Genomic DNA, 16,499 nt, shown 5'->3' with positions numbered 1-16,499 from the left:
ATGTGGCACTTAAACTTCCAACATGACACATCTAGGAAACGGAATGGCATTGCAGTGGCAGACAGGGTGGCAGTTTAATAAACTATAAAAATGTTTGTTGTCTACACAAGAAGACAGTCAGCAATGCCCCAAATAGTGCATAATGCAAAAAAAAAAATGCAAATGCAAGAAAAGAGGCGCAAAATGGAATTGCCCTTGGGCTTTCCCACTCACACTTATGTTGTGTATATATTTAATAGGATATGCAGTTTAACAAACCAATCATTTCAGTAATAGGGACTATCACTTGTGGCTAAAATGATTGGTTTGTTTGGACCCCCACAAAACAATTTTTTAGAAGAACTACCTCTGATCAGTAATTACTCTGAGGATGTTGATGATGAGGGTGTTAATTACATTTTAATCTTGTACAATAAATTTTGTATCTTCACCACAAATGACATAACATGGAGGAGGTGCCTAGATGACTAACGTTCCTACCTCTACTAACTTTGGACTCACAAATGGAGCAAATGATTTCACAAACATTGTCAGGATTGGGGTATAAATAATGCCACACCCAAGAGGTGGCTTCTTTGGACATCTGCCCAGGCATCGCAATGGCTTTCTATTTATCATGGTCAACAACTGTAGCCACTGGTGGCTGACTTACACAAACAACATAAACATCCTCAGTGTCAGATAGTAGTAGTACACACACATCGCCGTCATCCTGTTCTACTTCCATACATAAATCCTCAATTTCTATTATGTCCTCCTCATCATCACCATCATTATTTGTACTGCTCTCCACATGTGCAGAAATGGTGGAAAGAAGTGAAAGAGGCTTCTCTAGGAGGACAGTGTGAGAAGTGTCAGACTCACACATAGCTGATGTGATCACCCTTAAATGTTCCTTAAGAATGTCTGATGGTTCTGATTCTGAACGCACAGTTTGTCTTCTTGCCTCTGCAGCTAACTTTCCTATTGATTTTTTTTCTTTACCACTGTAAAATTAAATGATTTTAGTAGATATCCTGACTTAAGCCCTCTATGCCCCTGGGCATTGGCCTTAGTAGATGACGTTGACGGACTTGTATCGTCATGACTGCTGGCAGCACCTGTACCACTGGTATGTGCTTCCTGATCTCCTCTCAATTGTTCGTCCTCCAAATTTATCCACCAACACAAATGAAGTGGAATACAGTACACAACACAAAGTGTACAAACAATGTACCACCTTAAGTGTCGCACAATAAAAGTATGAGTCAGAAATAGTAATCGAACACTGCGGTTTAATTTCACCAACAGTGTCGCACCATACATGTATGAGTATGAAATAATAATATACTGCGGTCTGACTGGCAATGTTACAGTACTTAGCTTTTATTATTTTGAACCCCTTGTACACCAGACGACATCACCCCTGGACTTATACTGATACATGGAGACACACAAGCCCCTGGATGTACACACAGTATACTGGGGTTTTTTTAACACTGAGGCAGAGCCACTGGATGTATATGGACAGATCACCGTTTGTCGGAAACACTAAAACGACAGAGCACCCTTGGACTGATACTGATGTATACAACACACCAGCCCCTGGATGAACACACACATTATATTGTTGTTGTTTCTTTAACACTGGCGCAGAGCCCCTGGATGTATATGGACAGATGAGCTCACCCATTGTTGTCAGAGACACCAGACGACAGACCGAGCACCCCATGAGTGATAATGATAAATAGAGACACACCAGCCCCTGGATGTACACACAGTATACAGGGATTTTTTTAAGGGGTTGGGTGGCGCGTCCTACAAGTTAGAATACAAACATAGAAACACAGAATTTGACGACAGATAAGAACCACTTGGCCCATCTAGTCTGACCCTTTTTTATACTTTAGGCAATCTCAACCCTTTTTGAACCTTAATAGTTCCTTGTAGTCAGCATGCCTGTATTTTGAGTGGCCGGGATGCAGGGATAGTTATGTGACCGTCGGTCACATAACTACATCCCTTTTTAACACTGGGGCAGAGCCCATGGATGTACAGTATATGGACAGATGAGATCAACCCTTGTCAGATTCTCAGAGAACTAGACCCGGTCATCTCTACAAAATACTATTAGTAGTAGAGATGAGCGGGTTCGGTTTCTTTGAATCCGAACCCGCACGAACTTCACTTTTTTTTTCACGGGTCCGAGCGACTCGGATCTTCCCGCCTTGCTCGGTTAACCCGAGCGCGCCCGAACGTCATCATGACGCTGTCGGATTCTCGCGAGACTCGGATTCTATATAAGGAGCCGCGCGTCGCCGCCATTTTCACACGTGCATTGAGATTGATAGGGAGAGGACGTGGCTGGCGTCCTCTCCATTTAGATTAGATTTAGAAGAGAGAGAGAGAGAGAGATTGCTGTGATACTGTAGATTAGAAGAGAGTGCAGAGTGCAGACAGAGTTTAGTGACTGACGACCACAGTGACCAGTGACCACCAGAGACAGTGCAGTTGTTTGTTTTATTTAATATATCCGTTCTCTGCCTGAAAAAAACGATACACAGTCACACAGTGACTCAGTCTGTGTGCACTGCTCAGCCCAGTGTGCTGCACATCAATGTATTGTATATAAAGCTTATAATTGTGGGGGAGACTGGGGAGCACTGCAGGTTGTTATAGCAGGAGCCAGGAGTACATGATAAATAATATTATATTAAAATTAAACAGTGCACACTTTTGCTGCAGGAGTGCCACTGCCAGTGTGACTAGTGGTGACCAGTACCTGACCACCAGTATATTAGTAGTATTGTATACTATCTCTTTATCAACCAGTCTATATTAGCAGCAGACACAGTACAGTGCGGTAGTTCACGGCTGTGGCTACCTCTGTGTCGGCACTCGGCAGGCAGTCCGTCCATCCATAATTGTATTATATACCACCTAACCGTGGTTTTTTTTTTCTTTCTTTATACCGTCGTCATAGTCATACTAGTTGTTACGAGTATACTACTATCTCTTTATCAACCAGTGTACAGTGCGGTAGTTCACGGCTGTGGCTACCTCTGTGTCGGAACTCGGCAGGCAGTCCGTCCATCCATAATTGTATTATAATATATACCACCTAACCGTGGTTTTTTTTTCGTTCTTTATACCGTCGTCATACTAGTTGTTACGAGTATACTACTATCTCTTTATCAACCAGTGTACAGTGCGGTAGTTCACGGCTGTGGCTACCTCTGTGTCGGAACTCGGCAGGCAGTCCGTCCATCCATAATTGTATTATAATATATACCACCTAACCGTGGTTTTTTTTTCGTTCTTTATACCGTCGTCATACTAGTTGTTACGAGTATACTACTATCTCTTTATCAACCAGTGTACAGTGCGGTAGTTCACGGCTGTGGCTACCTCTGTGTCGGCACTCGGCAGGCAGTCCGTCCAACCATAATTGTATTATATACCACCTAACCGTGGTTTTTTTTTCATTCTTTATACCGTCGTCATACTAGTTGTTACGAGTATACTACTATCTCTTTATCAACCAGTGTACAGTGCGGTAGTTCACGGCTGTGGCTACCTCTGTGTCGGCACTCGGCAGGCAGTCCGTCCAACCATAATTGTATTATATACCACCTAACCGTGGTTTTTTTTTCATTCTTTATACCGTCGTCATACTAGTTGTTACGAGTATACTACTATCTCTTTATCAACCAGTGTACAGTGCGGTAGTTCACGGCTGTGGCTACCTCTGTGTCGGCACTCGGCAGCCCGTCCATAATTGTATATACCAGTGACCTAACCGTGGTTTTTTTTTCTTTCTTTATACATACATACTAGTTACGAGTATACTATCTCTTTATCAACCAGTCTATATATTAGCAGCAGACACAGTACAGTGCGGTAGTTCACGGCTGTGGCTACCTCTGTGTCGGCACTCGGCAGCCCGTCCATAATTGTATATACCAGTGACCTAACCGTGGTTTTTTTTTCTTTCTTTATACATACATACTAGTTACGAGTATACTATCTCTTTATCAACCAGTCTATATATTAGCAGCAGACACAGTACAGTGCGGTAGTTCACGGCTGTGGCTACCTCTGTGTCGGCACTCCGCAGCCCGTCCATAATTGTATATACCAGTGACCTAACCGTGGTTTTTTTTTCTTTCTTTATACATACATACTAGTTACGAGTATACTATCTCTTTATCAACCAGTCTATATATTAGCAGCAGACACAGTACAGTGCGGTAGTTCACGGCTGTGGCTACCTCTGTGTCGGCACTCGGCAGCCCGTCCATAATTGTATATACCAGTGACCTAACCGTGGTTTTTTTTTCTTTCTTTATACATACATACTAGTTACGAGTATACTATCTCTTTATCAACCAGTCTATATATTAGCAGCAGACACAGTACAGTGCGGTAGTTCACGGCTGTGGCTACCTCTGTGTCGGCACTCGGCAGCCCGTCCATAATTGTATATACCAGTGACCTAACCGTGGTTTTTTTTTCTTTCTTTATACATACATACTAGTTACGAGTATACTATCTCTTTATCAACCAGTCTATATATTAGCAGCAGACACAGTACAGTGCGGTAGTTCACGGCTGTGGCTACCTCTGTGTCGGCACTCGGCAGCCCGTCCATAATTGTATACTAGTATCCAATCCATCCATCTGCATTGTTTACCTGAGGTGCCTTTTAGTTGTGCCTATTAAAATATGGAGAACAAAAATGTTGAGGTTCCAAAATTAGGGAAAGATCAAGATCCACTTCCACCTCGTGCTGAAGCTGCTGCCACTAGTCATGGCCGAGACGATGAAATGCCAGCAACGTCGTCTGCCAAGGCCGATGCCCAATGGCATAGTACAGAGCATGTCAAAACCAAAACACCAAATATCAGTAAAAAAAGGACTCCAAAACCTAAAATAAAATTGTCGGAGGAGAAGCGTAAACTTGCCAATATGCCATTTACCACACGGAGTGGCAAGGAACGGCTGAGGCCCTGGCCTATGTTCATGGCTAGTGGTTCAGCTTCACATGAGGATGGAAGCACTCAGCCTCTCGCTAGAAAACTGAAAAGACTCAAGCTGGCAAAAGCACCGCAAAGAACTGTGCGTTCTTTGAAATCCCAAATCCACAAGGAGAGTCCAATTGTGTCGGTTGCGATGCCTGACCTTCCCAACACTGGACGTGAAGAGCATGCGCCTTCCACCATTTGCACGCCCCCTGCAAGTGCTGGAAGGAGCACCCGCAGTCCAGTTCCTGATAGTCAGATTGAAGATGTCAGTGTTGAAGTACACCAGGATGAGGAGGATATGGGTGTTGCTGGCGCTGGGGAGGAAATTGACCAGGAGGATTCTGATGGTGAGGTGGTTTGTTTAAGTCAGGCACCCGGGGAGACACCTGTTGTCCGTGGGAGGAATATGGCCGTTGACATGCCAGGTGAAAATACCAAAAAAATCAGCTCTTCGGTGTGGAGGTATTTCACCAGAAATGCGGACAACAGGTGTCAAGCCGTGTGTTCCCTTTGTCAAGCTGTAATAAGTAGGGGTAAGGACGTTAACCACCTCGGAACATCCTCCCTTATACGTCACCTGCAGCGCATTCATAATAAGTCAGTGACAAGTTCAAAAACTTTGGGTGACAGCGGAAGCAGTCCACTGACCAGTAAATCCCTTCCTCTTGTAACCAAGCTCACGCAAACCACCCCACCAACTCCCTCAGTGTCAATTTCCTCCTTCCCCAGGAATGCCAATAGTCCTGCAGGCCATGTCACTGGCAAGTCTGACGAGTCCTCTCCTGCCTGGGATTCCTCCGATGCATCCTTGCGTGTAACGCCTACTGCTGCTGGCGCTGCTGTTGTTGCCGCTGGGAGTCGATGGTCATCCCAGAAGGGAAGTCGTAAGCCCACTTGTACTACTTCCAGTAAGCAATTGACTGTTCAACAGTCCTTTGCGAGGAAGATGAAATATCACAGCAGTCATCCTACTGCAAAGCGGATAACTGAGTCCTTGACAACTATGTTGGTGTTAGACGTGCGTCCGGTATCCGCCGTTAGTTCACAGGGAACTAGACAATTTATTGAGGCAGTGTTCCCCCGTTACCAAATACCATCTAGGTTCCACTTCTCTAGGCAGGCGATACCGAGAATGTACATGGACGTCAGAAAAAGACTCACCAGTCTCCTAAAAAATGCAGTTGTACCCAATGTCCACTTAACCACGGACATGTGGACAAGTGGAGCAGGGCAGGGTCTGGACTATATGACTGTGACAGCCCACTGGGTAGATGTATGGACTCCCGCCGCAAGAACAGCAGCGGCGGCACCAGTAGCAGCATCTCGCAAACGCCAACTCTTTCCTAGGCAGGCTACGCTTTGTATCACCGCTTTCCAGAATACGCACACAGCTGAAAACCTCTTACGGCAACTGAGGAAGATCATCGCGGAATGGCTTACCCCAATTGGACTCTCCTGTGGATTTGTGGCATCGGACAACGCCAGCAATATTGTGTGTGCATTAAATATGGGCAAATTCCAGCACGTCCCATGTTTTGCACATACCTTGAATTTGGTGGTGCAGAATTTTTTAAAAAACGACAGGGGCGTGCAAGAGATGCTGTCGGTGGCCAGAAAAATTGCGGGACACTTTCGGCGTACAGGCACCACGTACAGAAGACTGGAGCACCACCAAAAACTACTGAACCTGCCCTGCCATCATCTGAAGCAAGAAGTGGTAACGAGGTGGAATTCAACCCTCTATATGCTTCAGAGGTTGGAGGAGCAGCAAAAGGCCATTCAAGCCTATACAATTGAGCACGATATAGGAGATGGAATGCACCTGTCTCAAGTGCAGTGGAGAATGATTTCAACGTTGTGCAAGGTTCTGATGCCCTTTGAACTTGCCACACGTGAAGTCAGTTCAGACACTGCCAGCCTGAGTCAGGTCATTCCCCTCATCAGGCTTTTGCAGAAGAAGCTGGAGGCATTGAAGAAGGAGCTAAAAGGGAGCGATTCCGCTAGGCATGTGGGACTTGTGGATGCAGCCCTTAATTCGCTTAACAAGGATTCACGGGTGGTCAATCTGTTGAAATCAGAGCACTACATTTTGGCCACCGTGCTCGATCCTAGATTTAAAACCTACCTTGGATCTCTCTTTCCGGCAGACACAGGTCTGCTGGGGTTGAAAGACCTGCTGGTGACAAAATTGTCAAGTCAAGCGGAACGCGACCTGTCAACATCTCCTCCTTCACATTCTCCCGCAACTGGGGGTGTGAGGAAAAGGCTCAGAATTCCGAGCCCACCCGCTGGCGGTGATGCAGGGCAGTCTGGAGCGACTGCTGATGCTGACATCTGGTCCGGACTGAAGGACCTGACAACGATTACGGACATGTCGTCTACTGTCACTGCATATGATTCTCTCAACATTGATAGAATGGTGGAGGATTATATGAGTGACCGCATCCAAGTAGGCACGTCACACAGTCCGTACTTATACTGGCAGGAAAAAGAGGCAATTTGGAGGCCCTTGCACAAACTGGCTTTATTCTACCTAAGTTGCCCTCCCACAAGTGTGTACTCCGAAAGAGTGTTTAGTGCCGCCGCTCACCTTGTCAGCAATCGGCGTACGAGGTTACATCCAGAAAATGTGGAGAAGATGATGTTCATTAAAATGAATTATAATCAATTCCTCCGCGGAGACATTGACCAGCAGCAATTGCCTCCACAAAGTACACAGGGAGCTGAGATGGTGGATTCCAGTGGGGACGAATTGATAATCTGTGAGGAGGGGGATGTACACGGTGATATATCGGAGGGTGAAGATGAGGTGGACATCTTGCCTCTGTAGAGCCAGTTTGTGCAAGGAGAGATTAATTGCTTCTTTTTTGGGGGGGGTCCAAACCAACCCGTCATATCAGTCACAGTCGTGTGGCAGACCCTGTCACTGAAATGATGGGTTGGTTAAAGTGTGCATGTCCTGTTTTGTTTATACAACATAAGGGTGGGTGGGAGGGCCCAAGGATAATTCCATCTTGCACCTCTTTTTTCTTTTCTTTTTCTTTGCATCATGTGCTGATTGGGGAGGGTTTTTTGGAAGGGACATCCTGCGTGACACTGCAGTGCCACTCCTAAATGGGCCCGGTGTTTGTGTCGGCCACTAGGTTCGCTAATCTTACTCACACAGTCAGCTACCTCATTGCGCCTCTTTTTTTCTTTGCGTCATGTGCTGTTTGGGGAGGGTTTTTTGGAAGGGACATCCTGCGTGACACTGCAGTGCCACTCCTAGATGGGCCCGGTGTTTGTGTCGGCCACTAGGGTCGCTAATCTTACTCACACAGCTACCTCATTGCGCCTCTTTTTTTCTTTGCGTCATGTGCTGTTTGGGGAGGGTTTTTTGGAAGGGACATCCTGCGTGACACTGCAGTGCCACTCCTAGATGGGCCCGGTGTTTGTGTCGGCCACTAGGGTCGCTAATCTTACTCACACAGTCAGCTACCTCATTGCGCCTCTTTTTTTCTTTGCGTCATGTGCTGTTTGGGGAGGGTTTTTTGGAAGGGCCATCCTGCGTGACACTGCAGTGGCACTCCTAGATGGGCCCGGTGTTTGTGTCGGCCACTAGGGTCGCTAATCTTACTCACACAGTCAGCTACCTCATTGCGCCTCTTTTTTTCTTTGCGTCATGTGCTGTTTGGGGAGGGTTTTTTGGAAGGGCCATCCTGCGTGACACTGCAGTGCCACTCCTAGATGGGCCCGGTGTTTGTGTCGGCCACTAGGGTCGCTAATCTTACTCACACAGCTACCTCATTGCGCCTCTTTTTTTCTTTGCGTCATGTGCTGTTTGGGGAGGGTTTTTTGGAAGGGACATCCTGCGTGACACTGCAGTGCCACTCCTAGATGGGCCCGGTGTTTGTGTCGGCCACTAGGGTCGCTTATCTTACTCACACAGCGACCTCGGTGCAAATTTTAGGACTAAAAATAATATTGTGAGGTGTGAGGTATTCAGAATAGACTGAAAATGAGTGTAAATTATGGTTTTTGTGGTTAATAATACTTTGGGATCAAAATGACCCCCAAATTCTATGATTTAAGCTGTTTTTTAGTGTTTTTGGAAAAAAACACCCGAATCCAAAACACACCCGAATCCGACAAAAATAATTCGGTGAGGTTTTGCCAAAACGCGTTCGAACCCAAAACACGGCCGCGGAACCGAACCCAAAACCAAAACACAAAACCCGAAAAATTTCAGGCGCTCATCTCTAATTAGTAGTGAAAGTTGTATGGGGCTTGAAGAAAAGCCCTCTGTATTTAGACAGGCTTAATATAAGTAGAAAATGAATCAACATGAGACATAACATATAAACTTAAAATTGAGCTGCTCCATAGTGTGGTTATTAAAAAGTGTCACTGATCCTCAATATGGATATGCAGATAAATACATTTTATATTGATGAAAATAATTCAATCACCACTAATCCTCCTAAGATTTAATCTGTTTTTAATCATAAGAAAGTTAAAGTTGCACAATTACATTTGCAGAGACCAGAGCAGTTACTAGACATTTAGGTGCCTTGTCACAAAAAAGGCGTTGTTGTCGTGTCTCCCCCCCCCCCCCCCCCTATAATTTATATAGGGACAGTACATGCTTCAAAAGGAGGTGTGGGCTCGTGGAAAAGAGGTATGGCTTTGCGGAGTGCGCCTCCGCAATGCACAAAGAGAGCAGAGGGTGACAGAGAGAGGCAATGGGTGACTAGGGAGAGTCAGTGGGTCAGTATTTTTCAACCTCATCCTCCAGGCACACTAACAGTCTAGGTTTCAGTGATATCCATGTTTGAGCACAGACGGTTAAATCAAACTACAGATCACAAGTGTGCAGAGAAGCCGACACAGAGGTGTCTCACTGGGACTCCGAACCCCCCCCCCCCCCCTCTGCAGCATTATGGTCTATACCCCTGCCCCCCCCAACCAGGACATAGGCTGCTTACCTGCCCAGGTGAGCAGACCATGTGCCAGAGCAAGGGGTGGAGAAGGTAGTTCATTACCTGGCTGCAGGGGGGGGGGGGATCCCGTGTCGGCTTCTGCGCACACCTATGCTACAGATGTAGCCATGCTCATCATAGCTGCAACTAGGCACAGGTGCACCTTGTTTGCCGCGATGTGCATGCTGGCATGCATGTGCGTCTTAGTTGTACCTGCAGCCATTAAGATTACATTGTAGGGAAAAAGTCATTCTAAGTCGCTGGTGTGACTGGCACGCCAGTAGTGCCCATGCGGCCACATCACAGCCACAATGAGTGTGGCTAACTGAGATACTAATTAAGTCACCTGTCTTCAAGTATTGCTATTCTTAAAACCTGGATTGCAAGTGTGCCCTGAGGACTGTGGTTGGAAATCTCTGCATTCGAAGTGTAATTAATGTGTGTTACCCTGCTCCCTCTCCACATTCCACACTATGTGCTCCGCTGTACCCAAGGCCGTTTTAACAGCAGTGTAGGATCCTGGGCACAGCAATGCACTTTGGCCCCTGCCCATCCTTCAGCGGTAGGGGTGGTGGGTGCTATCAGCAGCGGCTTTGATGTACTTGTGGGCAATAGGGGGTGTTCTATATTCCGCTCAGCATGTAGGACCTGGAGCAGTAATTTCTGATAATTGCTCCTTTAGTGCACAGATGGGGTGGGAGGGAGAAAACTAAACTGTAGAAAGCGGCATTGGGATGAATGAAGGAGCCATGGTACATGACTTCCAGGGTGGTAGGGGGTGTTTAATACGTAGGGGAGGGGTGGATAGTGGAGTCGGCTTAATATTCATAATTTTCTGGTGGGATGACAGCTTGCTTGACTGAGGATATCTCAGGTTCCTGGAAATAGATTTCTTAGCTTTGAATGGAATAAAAGAAAAGGAGAGTCCCACCTTTCAGGAGGTGCTGGGGAATTGGGGATCAGACTTCAGGAGCCAGAGCAATACACCAATGAAAAGATAAAACTGCATTCTAGGTGTGTAGAGCTGGGGCAGGGACCAGCTGCTTGAAGGCTGATATCTCTGATTCTGGGAATAGTAGAGACAAGCTGCCAGTGTCCACCAAAAGGAGAGAGTCCCAACTTTTGGAATATACCCTCAAAAAACTCTAAGTTAGGCAGAACCTGAGATACAGTATCTGGCTGGGAAGAGCAATTAACAGGCTTGGATGGGGACCACTGCTTTGAAGTCAGATATCTCCGGTTCCCCAGGGCCGATTTTCAAAAATCTGGTACCCCTGGAAATAGGGGATCCTCAGCTATCATCCTACGGCCCCTATTCTCCTGAGGCCCTTGGTCAAGTGCCCATTGAGCCCATATGAAAAAACGGCCCTTTCTGTACCCTCACCCACTTCACATATTCTCTCTACTTAGGGGGTCATTCCGACCCGTTCGCACGCAGCGGTTCTTCGCTGCGGTGCAAAGGGTCAGAACTGTGCTTGCGCAGCATATGCACTGCACACGCGCGTCGTTGCCCGGCGACGTCGGTCACCGGGCAATAAAGTGCCCAGTGAAAAAAGAAGACACAGCACCAATCGCATGAAGATTGACAGCGGAGAGGCATTCCGGGGCGGATACTCACCGTTGGATGCCGTTTTCGGGGAGTGGTCGTCCAAACACAGGCGTGTCCAGGCAAACAGAGGGTGGATGTCTGACGTCAAAGCCGAGAGGAACGTCGCTGAATCCGTCGCACAGGGTAGGTAGCTCCAGCCTTACTCCTAGGTTGCTGAAAACTTTTTTTGCTTAGCAGGGCTGCACAAGCGAACGCAGCCTAGCTAAGCTAAAATACACTCCCCTATAGGCGGGGATTAGTTGATCGCACCAGCAGCAAAAAGTTGCTGGCTGCGATCAACTCGGAATCACCCCCTTAGTGCTCCCCTTCTTGTCCTGTGCTGGCCGGCCCCTCGCATGTTAGAGAAGTGAGTTGTAGTTTGCGATTTTCGCAAAGCTACAACTCAAGCCAGGGGCGGACTGACCATCTGACACTTCTGGCAAATGTCAGAAGGGCCGATGAGCTGTTGGGCCGGTCCGGTCTACAGAGAGCCAGGAAGGCTGCACCAGAGCCGGCCTTAGGCATAGGCAAACTAGGCAAATGCCTAGGGCATTTGGTAGGCTTAGGGGCACCAGCAGCTTCTGCTGATTAAAATGATATGCGACATGCCTATATTCTGTGTGTGACTGCGGCTGTATCAGCATACGAAATGCTATGTTGCAGTGTATTCCTGGAAATTACTGTAATGTAGCATTTCCTATGCAAATACAGCCGCAGTCACACACAGGATATAAGCATGCTGCATATCCTTTTAATCAGCTGCTTGTGCATCCTAGCCACATAGTAATGCAAATAAGATGCATTTTCATAAACAAAAGGCGCCCAACTTTAGCAGAGCTGCCAGCTTACTCATGCCAGGCATCTCCTGCAGAACTAGCGGCGGTGCTAGGGGGCACAAGCTAAAATCTTGCCTAGGGCATCAAATTGGTTAGGGCCAGCTCTGGGCTGCACTTAGCGTAGCTCCCGGCTCTCTGGTTTGTCCCCTGCTGCCACTGCTGCAGCCAGGCATGCCGTGTTGCTAAGCAATATGGGGGCGTGCTGCGAGTCCACGCCCCCTGACTTATAGCACTCCCCCATTTGCAGTGTCCGCGTTCCCTTTACACGACACACGTGCCCCCTTTCACGTGCGCACGCGCCCACTTATGCCAGGGCCGGACAGCGTGCCCAGTCCATCCCTGACTCATGCTGAATTAGGCCCTCAGTTGTTTCCAGTTTATGCATCCAAATAATGCAAATTAAGGGAACATAGTTCATCATGAGGGAAAGAGTAATTCTGTATCTACAGTAGGTGTTCGCCCACCTATATAGAGCAAAGTCTGGTATAATTTCAAAGATTCATTTATGAGAAACACATTGATCATATGTACCTTCTTCCAAATGCCTGCCATCCAGGGGAAATTATAGCAATCTCAGTTTCGGTGTCCTTGCCAACATGAAACAGATTCAGAAACCTTCCAGCCAGTCACAGTAGATCCACAGTCGAGGTGTAATTTAGGTTTTAAATGTTATAGCAGCTGTTTGGTCTGTGTTGGTTTTTGGGGATAAATTGTGCTTGAGAGATGACATCATACTTACCTACTCTCCCGTCTCCCGCAATCGTTGAGAGCCACCACCCCCCCCCCCCCCGGTTAGGTAGGTGTCTCCCAGATATGGCCTTGCTGTATCCATCCCCAGATCAACCCCATCTGCAAGGCAGCAGATGATAAGATTCACGCTAAATCACATCATCGTAGCCACAACCCCCCACTGTACAATACCGGTAATATCGGCATTGTGCAGTGGGGGTGTGGCCACGATGAAGCAAACATGCTGCCATGCTCCCCACACAGCTTACTGTACATCACCATGTCTATGATCCGCCCACTGTGCCGCGCCACGCCCCCAATCCTCCCCACTGGCTGACCTGGCTGTTCCCTTCTCCCGGAGAGGTAGCTCTGAATGTAGGCAAGTATGAACTGCACCGATGTAATTGTTTTGTGAAACCCTACAGGTGTTGTGATACACTTTGGGTACCTAAATGTAATATCCCACCCCCTTTGGCATGGGTATGGTATCCACTACCATCAGGGCACCCAAATACATAGGTGCATAGCACAAAGTACCTGATGGAGGGGAAACACATGGACGAGTGCAGTGCAATAAGGGGGCCAGACCATCTTTTATTGAAAGAAGTAGAAAACTTTGTTTACACTCAGTGGCATCACAAAGGGGGTGGGTGCACCCGGGTGTCATCCACCGCTGGGTGACACTAGCTCCTGCTCAGTGTCAAGAGCCGGGTGCTGCACTGTAGAATTACATACAGCACCCGACTCCTGTTACAGTGTAGGAGCCAGCACTGCAGCCATAGCAGCCTCTGGGGGCAGCCCGCTTCTCCCAGACCCTCCAGAGTGCCAAAAACGGGGGTCTGGGGCGTGAAACCATGTCCCCTCTGTGAATCTATGCCCCATTTTTGAGGTTCACACCTGCGGTGCGCGGATCGACTAATATTCCACACTGGGTGTCACCTTGATAAGGGATGCCTCTGTTTACACCAGGCTGTTTTTGCCTTTAACTTAAATCTAGATACTTTTCTGGCTAAAATCAGACCCGTGGCTTCAGCTCGAAGACTATTACATACGGGCCATAGTCTGAGTATGAGATACTGATCCAAATTAAAGATACAGTATGCAGTTCGGTTCTCTAGAAATTTGAACCCATCCAAATTTTGTGGCTCCTGAGGAGATCCGGTTCGAACTGAGTTCCGGTTTGGATATTAACAAGGTCCAGAATTCAGAATTTAAATAGAATTTTAGGTTTTGGATTGAATTAATTTTAGCTACTTCTATTAATTTCCAAAACCCAAGATCTAAATTTCAAACCAAAACACAGCAAAATTAGTACCAAAATCTTAACCAATTCCTGACTTGTCAGAGAACACGTGGACCGGCGGAATAGCCGACGATCTGCGTGCTTCTGTCGGAAATGGGGCCAAATCTGACAGGTTTTGACCCCATTTCCGACAAACTCAATCCGACTTGAAAACAAGTTGGATTGAGGTGAGGAGACGGGGGGAACACAGCACATTTTGAACAGAAGCTGCCGTCTTTCCGACAAAGCCACGCCCTTTTTATATAGGCAATTCCCCTTTTTGGGCCAGGGAGTCCCTCCTCACCATCTCCCAATGTTGGGAGGTGGGAGGTATGGGGTAAGTATCATGCCCTGTTAGGATTAAGCCGTCGCCAACCCCTCAGAGTCTTAGCCCTAGCTGCCACCCCCACAATCTAAATCCTAGCTGCCACCCCAGATGGATTACAGTTAGGGTAGAGAGCAGGCGAGGGCTAAAATAATTACCCCGTCCCCTGTTGGCAATATAAGGGTTGTGATGCCGGTGTCGGTCATGTGGCTGACAGCATCCTGACTACCGGGATCTCGTAACACACCTTTCCTAAGAGTATGTGTTCATTTTAATCAATAGTTATTTACATACTCATGAAAATGTAGAACCGAACAAAACAAACAAGTGCCAAGGACTAGTATTAATTGTTTTCCAAAAAATACATTGATATTGAAATTTAGATGGCTTGCCTTTGGGCTCCATTGTATACATTTGATTGGTTAAAAAATAAAGTCCTATCACTCACTATTAGAACTACATACTACTTCCCCTTTGTATAAACTAAAAATGCTACTGTAGAAAGCTGTACATTATTGCTTGTGAGTAACGTGAACTGTTGTTTGATAGTTTCTTTTGAGATAAAAAGACCCAGGTAATTGTATGAGCTGTACACTTAAATATCCAGTAACTGCATGACTGCCAATCTGATCAGTTGATTTTGTTTTACAGAAAATTCACAGCTATATCATTAAATACGTCCTGTGCCATGGTGACATGTGCAAAGTATTATAGGCCAGTGAAAAGGCGAACAGAAAATAATACATAATGTATCATTAGGATTTTCATTGACCTGTAAGGTTTAGAGCAAAGGATTCAAGAGACAATTTGTAAGTTGTTTTTAATTTACTTATTCTACCAGAAGTATTTTCAGAACACGGAGAGCTATAAACTTCTAAAGCAATGTGACCAGTAAGTTGAAGGTCACACAATTCTGAGGCAAAAGGACACTGAGATTAAAAGCATTCATTATAGCCTCAGCTGAAGATCAACAAAGCAAATGGAACTCATAACAGAGATGTACAAGATTGATGAATGCACAAAGTGTGTTGTTTTCTTCCTCAGAATGGCTGAATTTTCTGTATGTTGAGCTTTCCTGGAACATACTGTATAACATGCTGACTATGGCCCACATGTTATATCTCTCTTTAAGTATACTGGAAGATTCAGGCTTCCACGCCAACCTATAGGCAGTATAAACAAAAATAATTGGACCCATAGGCACACATTATCTCCGGCTGAGCTTCACATTCTTAAAATAACATTGTGGCAGCATTTATTTCCAGACAATTAAATTAGGATACTTCTTGGGAAATAAAGTCTGAATGAGGTAACATAAGGCGCTTGTTTCTTTCCAGGTACTTTGCTATTTTTTAATTAAAGGGTAAATTCACTTTAGAAAAATGCTTTATATGATGTATAAGGTGAGGAAGCAATATAAGTTTTCAACTGAAATAATTACCTTTTGAGGGAAGTGATTTATTACATATTTTATGAATCATTTACAAGATTTATTTGTATCATATGTTGGCACATTATTGGTGTTTATAAATAAAGACCTAAGTATGGCTCAGCAAAATGAGTTACCAACGACAAGAAAGGAATATGAGGTCTTAGTCATTACAGTTTACAGAATAGCCACATTTTATTTGCCTGCCATAAAAAACACAAAATAAACACAACACAAGTTAAACCGGTTTTTGGCACTTGAAAAGATCAGCATGGGAAGTTAACGTTTCTGGTAGTTTTCACTTTCTCTAATGCATAATGGAGTATCCATAAAGTGATGTAGTTGCATA

This window comes from Pseudophryne corroboree, chromosome 4, assembly GCF_028390025.1.
Source record: "Pseudophryne corroboree isolate aPseCor3 chromosome 4, aPseCor3.hap2, whole genome shotgun sequence".
Classification (NCBI taxonomy): Eukaryota; Metazoa; Chordata; class Amphibia; order Anura; family Myobatrachidae; genus Pseudophryne; species Pseudophryne corroboree.
This window is presented reverse-complemented; position numbering follows the sequence as displayed.